General features: G+C 36.0%; 1 protein-coding gene and 1 long non-coding RNA gene across 3 annotated transcripts in view; one reads left to right on the forward strand and one right to left on the reverse strand.

Annotated features, from left to right (window-relative positions):
* The window catches only part of LOC126920897 (protein cortex-like), a 250,975-nt gene that overhangs the window by 98,249 nt on the left and 139,689 nt on the right, over window positions 1-13,037 (reverse strand). The gene's annotated exons all lie outside the window — the stretch shown is intronic.
* Window positions 1-13,037, forward strand: part of LOC126920935 (uncharacterized) — a 216,223-nt gene that overhangs the window by 74,568 nt on the left and 128,618 nt on the right. For both annotated transcript variants that reach the window (XR_007712149.1, XR_007712150.1), the window contains exon 2: window positions 44-153. This is a non-coding gene — a long non-coding RNA (uncharacterized LOC126920935). The remainder of the gene's footprint in view (window positions 1-43; window positions 154-13,037) is intronic.

Here is a 13,037-nt window from a genome sequence, read left to right on the forward strand (position 1 = left end):
TTCAGACTCCAATTCTCAAACATTCTTTTTTCCTTTCTTTCAGGACGAAGGTCGAGTGTCCATGAGACAGAAACCACCCCCGCATAGGATTCTCAATCTGCCCAAAGCGAGGAGATTTCATGGGCGGTGCGGAAAAAATCCCTGGTCCGTCCGGTAAGTGGAAAGTACGCGCATAAAAGCGAACGCTCGTAAAACGATCCTCCTTGAGAGGCGATCGCGGCAAGCGTTCGTTAAACGACAAATCGGTTCGGCCATTCACAAGCCCCTTTCCAGCCTCTACGGCCGCAATTTATCGCCGTAATGAAAGTTGCCGGGACGAAGGTGTCCGTAGAGAAGGGGATTCTCCGCGAAGAGGGTGAAAAAGGAAGAAACGGCTACCGGTCATCTGCATGACGAGTAAATAGGTTCGCATTACTCGCGCGAACACGGCAGTTTATACCGGGTGATCGCGGCAAATGAGCCGGGACACGGTGCGCGACATCTATCGCGATTAAAGACGCGCGCTGTTCCTCGCGTGAAAACGCCTTTTCCATCTTTTATCCCGATCGATCGGGATGATCTTTTGAAATCTTATATTTTTGAAATCTCAGTCTCCATTAATCAACCGTGGACTGTAATTACGCTGGCCATTCTATGCTCTCAGCTGTTGTAATCGTGATCGACAATGTTGCAGTCTTCTGACGGATAACGAGAGATTCGTCGTTTGTTACTTTCTCGGTTTCCCCTGAAATGTGATTTATTGTACGACGATTTCTTACGTTCTGATCTTCGTTCCAGTTGTAATCTTATATACCTATTTGGCAAGGTGTTGAATCAAGAAATATAATTTATTATTGAAATTTAGTAGTGAGATGAATGGAGGAGTTGGAGAATGCTTGATGGGTATATGATGGGATTTAAAGCAGGTTATTTATTTTGCATTTGTGGAACAGTTTTTTGTTTTTAGAGAAGAAATCTTACTTTTCGTTTTTAATCTTATTCAGGTTCAAACGTTTGTGGATAGTTAACGACGTGAAAAATTGGTCGGAGGCTTCGTTATAGCAATAATGCAATGTGATATACAACTTATTGTAATAGGGATGCTGAGTGTAAAAGGTGTTCAAATTTTGTCAATCCCTCGTCTAATAATATTAAGTTGGTAGGAATTTAAATTAATACAAAAGAAACAAAAATTCATTATTTGAAACACATTATGTGTATATGAAACATAAATATCACACTTGAACCGGTATTTTTAATCCTGAAACTACCAAATCCGCTAAAATTACAGGCGTTAGATTACTAACAAGATATTCTTGGTAACATTAATTTTTAATTTATTGAGATAGAAACATCATTGCATATGTCTATACATCTCTATTATTGTATCACTTCGGTTATAATCATCTATGCATAATACACATCTAAATACATATTATAGATCGATAATTTCAGTATGAAAAACGATATACGTAAATCATAATCTATTTCATCAAAAATTATATAATTCGCAAAAGAGTTTCTCAACCACTACTTGGAACAATATCTCCACTGAAAGCGGAAACCAGTGAATTTTTAAATAATTCCAGGCCCATAATCGCCGCAAAAAAAAAAATGCAACATCCGTCGACGAAACGAAATCCATCGAAACGAATTCCTCTAAAATCTGCTCCCTGGAAAAAAAAATCGTTAACCTCTGCAAAAATAACCCCGATAGAGGAGGGAATTACAGTAATCGTGGCCTGGAAAGAATTACGAAAGCGTTCGAACAATCTTGTGGCCTGTTGTGCAAAAATTTCGTCAGTCGATACGCCCATGTTTCGATAATTTCCAGACATTACCGGGGAAACTCATTACTCGCGCGAGGCGAATGCTTAGCCGATCGCCAGATAAGTTACCGAACGGTAGGCCACAATGAAAGTCACATACTTGCTTCGACAAGTATCGTTGCGAACACTGAAGAGAGTAGCTGTTAAGTTTCTCTTCCTAAACCAGTATCTGTCGCGACGATGAACAGGTGCGCGTAAATACGTATCGCGGTATCGTGAAAAACGACGAAGGAAATCGACGAGACACGTGAAATTAGAGATTTGCTTTATGGTCGCTTCTACGGTTTCGATCAGGCTTATAATGGTATCTCGATACGACATGCCTCCTGAGTTTATTAGATGGAACGATGAAACGTGGATTTATTATTAGATAGAATGTAGGAAAGTCTTATGTCATAGAGGTTTATCTTAGTTACATGTTACGTGGAAGTTTTATGCTATAGCTTGTAGTTAGAGGAGTTATTATGGAAAAACGTAAAACGCAACCGAATCGTTTGTGGTTTGAAACATTTATAACCAATTTACGAAGTGTATTTTATATATTATTTATATATTATACTATATCGATGCATATATTATTTGTTTCGTATTAGAATTAAAGGTTAATTAATGTCACCTGAATGTATGGAAAATGTACTCCTTTTTATATTGTTTGCTACTAATGTTTATCAAAATGTATACAATACTAGAAATTCCTTTTTTTCGATCAAACGTTATCAGCGCATTCTACTGACCAAGATAAGGGAAAAATGTCGTATAAACACGTGTCATTGGAATCAGTAAAAAGTTATAATAAAGAAAAACCAATATACGAAATGTGATGTGTATAATACGAATTTGTGGTACTACGGTTCAAAGTACGAATAGATTAGGAATAGTTATATCTAGTAGTAGTCAGAAGATGTCATAATATTTTTACAACTCCAACTACAACTCCATTTCAAAATGTTCAGAATTCTTGGCGATACAAGACTGGCAGCGGCAAAAAAAGAATTGAATTTATTACTCTTTGAAGTTCTCGTTTATTACTCGTGAAGTTGGAGTCGTAAAAATGTTATGATACCTTCTGACTACTACTAGATGTAAATATTCCTGATCTATTCGTACTTTGTACCGTAGTAACGCGTGTTCCTTTCGTATATCGTTTTATTGTTATGACTCTATAACAATGCCATTTGTTTATACAACTATTTTTTCTCATCTTGATCTATAGAATATACCAACAACGTTTGATCGGAAAGAACTGAGACATCTAATATATTCACAACGATATTAACTGATAATTTATAAATAATTGTGTAAGTTAGTTCATTGGCGATTGTATCAATGATATAAAATCACTTCGTAATTATATTTGTTTGTAATTATTTTAATATATTTCATTTATTTTTAACAATTTTAATTCTATTTGAAATCTCAATATTTAAATACCGAAGGTATAGTTTCAACATATCGTGGCTCGTAGCATACACATTTGAAGTTTACGAGCGTTTAAATACTCCGAGATTCCTTTCATCTTACGAATGCCATGTTTAATACGAATACGATAAAAATTACATACTTCTTCATTTTCAAAACATGCTAACATACATTACAGATAATAAAATCGATCTTGAACAACACCAACCACTAGGAATACCATGAAGAACTCTACATGAATCCACCAAGTCCACATTCTCACGTCCTACTTGAAGTATCCTCCATCAAAGAATCTAGCTAACATTCTCACCAAAGACCTCTATAAATATTCCCACGATTCGATAATAGAATTATCAACAATCCCAAAAACCTCTAGAAAGATTTCCTAAACTAACCACGCTACGAAATAATCAGATTCAACGTCAACCTTCGCAATACTTATAAGAAGATAATGAATCTTTTTTGCATTTATAGAGAGTTTAATTTACAAAAAAATGCATATAATATTCAAAAATATATAAAACATTCAAAATAAATTACTGTAATATTTTTGAAGGTGAAATAAATCTTCATTTCGGTTTCATCTCGTCGGCACTTTCAGGAATGAATCTTTTTCCAGCTATGGAAAAAGATTTTCTTTTTATCAATTATCGATATTAAAAAATCTCTGTGGTAATAACACTTAGGACTCCGTTTACTGAAAAGAAATGCATCTACCATTTAATTATGTAATACTTTCGCTTAGTCCATAAGTACGATACATCAAATATCCGGAAAAGAATTTTAGTTTGCTATATTCAGCGTTCAATGTGAAGACATTCGCTAAAAATTATTGCACCGACAATAGTTGAAATAAAAAGAAATCCATCGTTTATTGTATTGAATGTACAACAAATTATACAAAATAAATAAAATACTATTATTTAGGGTGTAATGTACTTTCAAACATTTCCTCTTTTAAATCATATCATATAGAAGTCAGTTGTTAAAAATTTTAAGAAGACTCAAAAACCGACAAGAGAAATTAAAAAATACACGCGAAACATATATGTTATAAATAAATATCAAGCTTTGAAGAAGGAGAACATCCTCTATCGCATTTTAGCCAGCACTCGATGGATTTTAATAACGCGTTAAACAGCAATGTTACGTAAACCTCGCTCGTGAAGGAGTTAATTAAATTTACAAAAGACACGAATTTGCATAAACATCCACGATCTACTTATAAATAAATCAAGGAAACAAAACACGAGCAGGGAACCTGTAAGGACTGTCTATTCGTAACCATAGCAGCGTAGACCGAGCCTGAACAGCAACTATCGCGGAAATTGTTTCTTGGCCCAATAAGAACACGATTTACCGACGTCCACGTCGACCAGCTGGTCCGGATATTCTGGGCCGAGTTCAAGGGTTATGGAAAATATCGTGTATCCTTGTTGACCCGCGCAGACGCGGAACACACGTACGCGCGATTCCTGGCATTGATAAATAGCGTTGCAAAGTGCAGCACGGTGCAGACGGTGTGCCGTAATTGACCGACGGTGGCACGGGTCACGGAAGTAGAAACTGGACGATGGAAATTGGAAGTACGTGGCATGGCACAGTGCCTGCACCCACATGATTAGAGGACCGAGTGCTCGAGAACGACGCCCGCGGCCGGTGTGATTTAATTTCATCTTGTTCCGCAGAGATTAATAGTTGAAGTGTGTTGTTCGATGAGAGTATAGGGATGCACTATGCGGGTAGCTTCGAGACCGAAATAAATCGTGAAAGACATCGATAGAAATAATTATTGTGGAAGTGAGCCTAGTTTGGTGGACTTTTAATAATACGCGTCGAAGAATTGGGCTTCTGTTAAGTATATTTACTTTACATTATATGCTGTATTATCGCGTACAAAGTGCGTACTCTCGAGTGTTTTTTATTTTTTTTTAGGAAGTTTACAGTTTTTACTCTTTTGGTATACGAATACGTATGTACATATCGTGGGTAGTTCAATCGGTTCTATGAACATTATTCTATGGCAATCACAGTATCGTTTTACTTGGAAAATATCTTGCTTTTATACATAGAGTGATATCAATAAGAAATTCTTGTTCCGCAGTAATAAGGACATTAAATATAGTCAACGGTGGACCTTAGCAAAAGCTTTCGATAAATAATTTAGTTATTCAGTTATTAGTTAATAGTTAAGTATTGTCTAAATTGATTTGAAAAACTTCATCAATTTTTTTATTCGACCGAAGATAATCATTTATCATTTCTTCTTGATAATGTCGATAGAGCCTAATTGATGGTAGCGATAACAATCTGGAAAATAAAAATTTGCAATAAAAAGCAAAGCAATGTCCAATTAAAAATTTAATGACGTCAAGCGCAATACTTAGTTTAACCAAGGCAATTTATGTGAATATTATCAAGTACGTGTCTGCCGAAAGCCAAACTAATTAACTTCGCTTTCACTAAATTTCTCAATTTCATTGCCCAGATACGTAATTAGCGTTCGACTCTTCGAAGAACAAACGACTAATAAATTTATCCATGAATTTATTTATCCTAAGAAGATAACACAAATAACCGTAAATTTCATGGACAATTTTGAATAATACTATAGGCAATTTTACTCTGTAATACCATTACTGTCACTTACTTTTTAATTTATGAAGTTGATCAACATCGCTTGTCAAGCGATTCATTATTATAAACATCTCTAATGGTAAATTCCGAGGAAAATTTCAGCAGATAATTATTACTTTCAATCGTTATTACTTTCTTGTACTTTTTAATTTATGAAATTAATCAACATAGCTTGTCAACTACGCACTGATATTACCTTGTCCCTTACATATTTTATATCAACATCTGCGTTAATAAGCAGGCGTGTATGTACATACGTAAATATTTTCTCATTAAAATAATTTCGCTAGATCGAAATTGCAACGAAACGACATTAAACGTGGGAAAAATTTAAGTTCTTTTCAATCAGCGACCTGCTAAACTGGTATCGAATAGATTAATCGATTTTACGACACTGTGAACAAGGTTTCAGCTTACTCACGTATCCTGTATGAATATGTAACCTCGAAAAATTTCACTGGGCCGATTCTACATGGTAGCTCATATTATCAATGGCTATTACTCATGTTAACTCTACTAGCAAAATGATTAATAGCCATTCGTCACGTTACCTCTTGGATGTTTGATGGCCGACATAGACGCATGAAAGAGCGAACGAAAACTCCTTGCAAATTCTGTTAGCTATGGTGCTTGCCCAAGGTGTTTGTGAGCTTAGCTTGTGCTGATGTAATTAAGGATAATTAACTACCACGCATCTTTTCGAGATATCTAACAAACTCGTCGATCGTGCGTGATACGTGGGGTTTTATGAAATTTCTGTTCGATATATTCTTTACTTGATAACTGATGTTGATGATTTGTTTGGATCGGATATTATATTATATATCATAACAAAATTATTCGTATGCTTTACAAAAAATCGTTAAAATCCTTTGAAGTGTCATAAATCTATAAAATTGTTACAATAAACTAAGAATTGATTATTTTAATGACTCTGTTTCATTGTCAAATGTGTATATATATAGAGAGAGAAAAAGAAATCTAAAAGAATAGCTTATAATATTATTATCACTATTTTATAACTATATACATAATTTTAATTAATTGTTTGAATGGTTTTAATATATTTGGAAAAAATTACGTTGTTTATGTATGTGTTAAACGAATGTGTTAAACGTAATAAAAAATTCTTCCATATTTAGTGTTTCAAACTGCCATCTTATTATCCTATCGATCTTGAACAGCAGGTTATTTTATTTATAAACACCTATGTATAATAAAACTAACACTTGGGAAGTACTTACGTTACAACAACTTCTGATAAAAAATTCACGAGTAGAACCTCCTACACTCGCAGTGTCTGACAATGCCACTTCTACTGTAGCTCTATCTCCCATCTAATACTAATACTAAACTTCAACGATAAAATCCTATATCGATATAAACATCGTAAATAAAAATTTACAAGTACAATCTTCCAAGTTCGAAATGCCTGACAATGTCTGTCACTACTACTGTGTAACTCTGTCTCTTATCGTACTACATCAGTAATCAACTATTTTAATTTTAACTGCACCTAATCCTTTACAAATTCAATTATTCAAATTCCAGGTAATTCCTTTCTGTAGCCTTTCCATTCGAGTAAAATCCTCACTATATACTTCTACAGGCAACGTCGAAGTTTTACTGCTGTGCTAGGAAGAATTATTTTGCCACGTTAAAGGCGCGCGGCTAGTCGCCGAGGATCGCGAGCGACCCACGCAACGCCATTAACATCCAAAAGTAAAGCTTCTTCCCGTCTACAAATCTCCACCGGTGATGGGAACCAATTTAGCGACGTTCACCCCGCGCCCAACCCTCTCGCGTCTATCGTTAACCCCTGTCTCTCTTTCTCTTTCTTTCGTTGTCCGTGTACAGCTATCGACTCCCACTAGGAAACCGGCTGGAACCGTAAAAAGGTTGGGCGACGTCTGCCGTGGTGCATCGATACGTCGTCGTAAGAAAGTCCACGCGACCTCCACTGTGGGCGACCCTACGAGCCGGACCGCGGCTGGAAAAAGCTAAAGCGGCTGCCACCGGTCGTTAGGTTGACGTTTACGTTTCGCGCTTAACGAAGCACGGCAGAGCAATGTCGTACCTAACGATCGATAAAGTATAACGTCGTAGAAAGAAAGAAAGAACGGGGCATGCGGCTGCTAGAGATAGGAAGGATGAGGCAAGGTAAAGTGAGTGGCGAATGAACATCGAGGGTGATCGTACAGTGGAATCATTCGCGGCCAGTTTAACGATTTCCACGATATCCATGTGCCGATCAATCGATTATTCTTTGTCCCTCTATCTTTGTCGTTTTCTCGGTGCTCGTGCTTTTACCCGCTTCCGTGTGCAAGCGACGAACTTCGTGTTCCAAGCTAGTTGTGCATACGCTACATGGGGATGTTTTCTTTGGTGACGATCGCGACACTGTCACTGATCACCCGCTACACGTAACCGTTTGATCGTACCGGACTGTGGTCGGATATACGCGGTGAGGTGAAAGTGTTGTTTTCTGTGGGTTTCTGAAGGAAGTGGTGTATCCTTTCCCGGTGTATTTAATTTGCAATGTGTTATAAAATTGTTTGAGAATTGTTGAACTATTGATAAACTTCTTTGATCTCGTCATGTGTCGTAAGAGGCAGCTAAATAACTTAACGTGGGACGGAACGTTATTGATTGTTGAGATTATTAAAGAAAAGTTAAAGCTGTCAAGGTGGTAGATGGTTTACTGCTATCGTTTGTAATTTTAATTTATGTACGTGGACGTATCGATACTTAGAGCATAAGAAAAGCCACAAGTATATGTTTCAAGAATTTTGAGTATTAGGAAGACTTTGAGATTAGATATATAATAACAAGGTAAGATTAAGTTTACGATATGTTTAAACGAAGAAAATGTAAAGTGTTTTATTTATACATACAAATATGTGCTCACATTTACTCTTGCCAAAACTAGGTGATCATAAATCAAACTGTACATTGAACAGGATGGGAAAATGTTATACTAAACTAATTCTACAGACACTTCATAATCTTAGGTTAAACGACCTATCAGTAACATTTACGATAGTCTATGTTTTTTATGTTTTTATCCTAGATAGATTCTATTAGGATTGGAATTACTTTCACACCTTTTTGCATGCAAATTTAGAAAACAATTTGTCTCCTTCATAAAAGTTATCGGCACGTGAATAGACTAGTTATTTTTCGATAAACACTTGTAGGTAATTTCAACTCTAGTTGACCTAAAAGTAACAGCAGAGATTTTACACGCATTCCGAAACAGTACATTAGGAGCACAAGGAACGAATGAAATATATTTAAAAAAAACTGTTTCTAGAAACACAGAATGTTCAAATACCACGGAACACTCATAGTAAATAATTCGGATAAAAGATATGCTCCACAGAATTTCTGTCAAGATTATCAAGCAACGAAGAATCTATTCCAAATTTCATACTATGAATTTCCAACGAGCCTCTTCTCGAATTTAATATCGCGTAAAACACTCACAGTAGTGACGACTAAAGCAGAAAATCCTATCCTAAATTTCAAAATTAAAAATTATCAAAGAATAGGAAGCCTATTCCAACGAATCTCTCCACTGTTTCCATATTCCATAAAATACTTATAATGCCGATACATATAATATTAGGTTGTCCGAAAAGTTTCTTTCGTTTTATGAGGAAATAATAGACGCACAACGTTTTTTGTTAAATATTATTTTGTCCAATTACGTACGATCCATTTTGTTCTGTTGAGATAAACACAGCGACATTTCACAGACTTGGTTTCATGTTTGTATAAAGGTGCACTATTGTAAAAAACACGTTTGCACCTAAAGAAAGACACTTTTCGGGCAATCTAATACTAATGATATAATAGAAATGAAGAATACCATATGTACCATAAAATTTTCCACAAAAGTAATTAATCAGTAAAGAAATTCGCATCAGAGGAACGAGACGTGTAGATTCTCTTTAGTACCACCCCGTATGTCGATGTGGTATCATTGTCTGGTTCTCGGACAGAATGCTTTATCGAAGGCCGAGTGAGCTTTCGACAGCGAGTAGTAGCGATGATTGTTCATTAGCGCCGAGCATCCTGAGCTTTAATGCATGTATCGGTGCCCATTCCAGAGGTAGAGTAGCTGTGTTACGCTCGACGTCCGTTCGCCAATGGCGCCCATTAGCATGGAACCCCACTTCTCTCTACAGATAGACTAATGATCATGTCACCCGGCTCCTTAATTGCTAATTGATCTTGCGCCTGTACCTCCGCGTTCTGCGTTGTCTACGCACGTTCCGTCATTCGTCCAATGACGTGGGTTTTAATTCGTCGTTTATTTTCTGGTGGAAATCTCTTTGGATACTTCTCGAATGATAAAGCAAGATTAATATTCAATGAAATAATAATGATCGTGCGAGAAGTTAGGCTATTAGGTAGAGAAGAATTGTTAAAACACAGTAAGAGCTTTATACATAGTAATAGATGTTATATATATACTTTTAATGATATTTATGAACAATATGTAAAATTTGTGAAATATTATTATTGATAAATCTATATATAAATTATATTTGTATATATATCATGTTTTTCTTTATATGTATAATGACAATGGTTTTGCACAATATCATAAATACATTAATTTCTTTAAATTTCGTAGAATTTTAAAATCTAAGTGGAAAAACCAGTGATGGAAAATATTATTATGCTGTATTAAGCGAACCCTTGGCAAAATCTTAAAAAACATAATCCGATCATATAAATTGATTGATAAAAATGCGAAGTAAATTTTGCAGCAACATAACGTTGGCTTTTAATAGGTTAAAAAATGTGAAAAATATTCATGGAAAGAAATAAAATGAAATATCTACCAAATGCTGTAATCTATTGTAACAGATTTTATATTACAGAATCATAAGACTCTATTAATCTTTGACAAGGCTTTCAGACAATTCTGATACGGTAATAATTTTCATGATCTAAAAGGATAGCTATATGAAACGATATAAAGAGATACTAGAAGATACGTGATATTTATAATAGATTCTATCAAGAAGGAAAATAATCCTAAGGATAATAAAGCCCTGGAAACATTAAAATTATTATTTATCACCCACATTTGATATTCAAATTGAGAAGTCGTAAAGATACAATGTTTATAGTCTGTTCGTATTCATACTTTGACACGAGTGGGTTGACTTCTTCTCGCCATAATTAAAAGGAATCATTCATTCTACTATTATTACTTGATAATAGGTACCGCGGAAATAAGATATAATTAAAGCCTTACTCGCTTTACCGTTTATTAATTAATTTCGCGTAGTAAAATGTCAGTCAAGAAACAGAGAAGCGTCTTTTATCATATCAAAAGTATATCTTTCTTAATAGAAACTGGTATAAGAGACGTTGTGAAAAATAAGATATTGCTAAAACCTTTTATACTGAGTTATAGAACGAATCATATTTTTTATAGCCAATTGTATCTGTACATGTATTATCATATCAGCAGTGCAATACAACACTGTATCGTCAAATGTTATTTTCGAAATAGAAAATCACGTTTGATATTCGAAATATATTTTTCAATGTTCGCAAATGATTAAGTTCAGATAAGTATCGCGCTTCAATGTATAACATTTGATATATACCTGTTCCTGTTAGAGAATAAATAAAAAATTCCTAATGCAAAAAGAACTTATGACTTATAATACTTTAATCAGATATTTACAAATTCTACGCACCTATAACATAATTCATGGTGCAGTACATAACACAGTAATTAAGTTAATTTGTATGAAGTCTTATACCTATATCATGTGATTTTGTCTGCAAGTAAACCCATCATCAGCAATCGTCGAAAATACACTCACGAACAATGTCGCGAATCTTAGAATTTATCGATCATCCAGAAGAACTGGAAAAAATTTACGCGGGTGAACGTTCGGTTTCACGCTGCGTGAGAACATTCACGTTGATTTCACACGCGGACTTTCCCCGGCTGCGTGACATTTCTTCGGGGTCCTCTCTTTTCTCAGGATGCCACGATATTCCCGGGACGATTGAACTTACGATCGAACCCAAACGATCTCTCTCTTTTCCTCTTTCGTTTCGTCCGCTCGCTCACGTTCAGTGCGCCCACGCTGCTTTTCACGGCGCGTACGCTCGATCCGCGGTGTAATTACTAATTGTAATACACACATCCAGCGAGCCCACTAAATCTATCCGCCGCGTCCCCGATAGAATATCCGACGTCGTCGAATCGCTTGCGTTACCCTTCTAACGCTTCAGCAATGCGGATGCGCTTTGTTCGCCGTGCATAATTAAACGCGCCGAGGGATTTGCGTCATGTCGCGAGGCCATTTTTCGCTGTATCAAGGCTGCACGATCGTATTAATATGTAACGATCAGATTGGTGCCGATCGGGGCAACAAAAAGTGGTTCTGAATACACTTGCATAAAGATCGAGGATGTAATGATTAGATTTTCAAAAGCTACTTTGAAACGTATCGTAACAGAGATGTATTTGGGAATTATAATGATTATATGTCTGTACAGTTTAACATTGAAAAAAAAGATAACAATTCTCGAACGTTTTAACAATTTCCTTATGACTTTTCAGTCCAACTTAAGTTTTCACGAGTTTCTTAATATTTATGAACGAGGCTGTACATACACGTATCGTTCTTAGGATTCAGTGAAGTGTAAGTCTTAAAAATGTAACATTTCACGTGTGGCAACCTGCTCGTTCATTTCGCCTGATCCTCTAAAACGCTAGTTCAATCGAGTATCACGATGTATGATTAAACCACGAGTATTCGATTAAACCACGAAGATCCACAAGTAACGCAATACCGTAACACTGTTGCCGATCACATGAAACCACTTTCAACAAACGACCTTCGCTGCTATTGCGCGCACGATACGCGAGTAAAACACAAATGAGAACAAGGAGAAGAAGCGTCGCAGTGAATAAGAGAGTACAAAAAGTAGAAGCAGCACCTGTCGCTGCAAATTCTCTGACAATGCGCCATCGCAACAACCGTAAAAGGGCCGCGAAAAAATGCGAAGAAAGAAAGAAAAAACTGGCGGGGAAGCAGAGGATTTACGCGAGTCTCGCTTTGATGCGCGCTTGTAACTCGATGGCATCGAACATCGGCCCAGGTACACCTTCATCTGTCGCTGATGCAGCCC

Source organism: Bombus affinis, chromosome 1, assembly GCF_024516045.1.
Source record: "Bombus affinis isolate iyBomAffi1 chromosome 1, iyBomAffi1.2, whole genome shotgun sequence".
Taxonomy (NCBI): Eukaryota; Metazoa; Arthropoda; class Insecta; order Hymenoptera; family Apidae; genus Bombus; species Bombus affinis.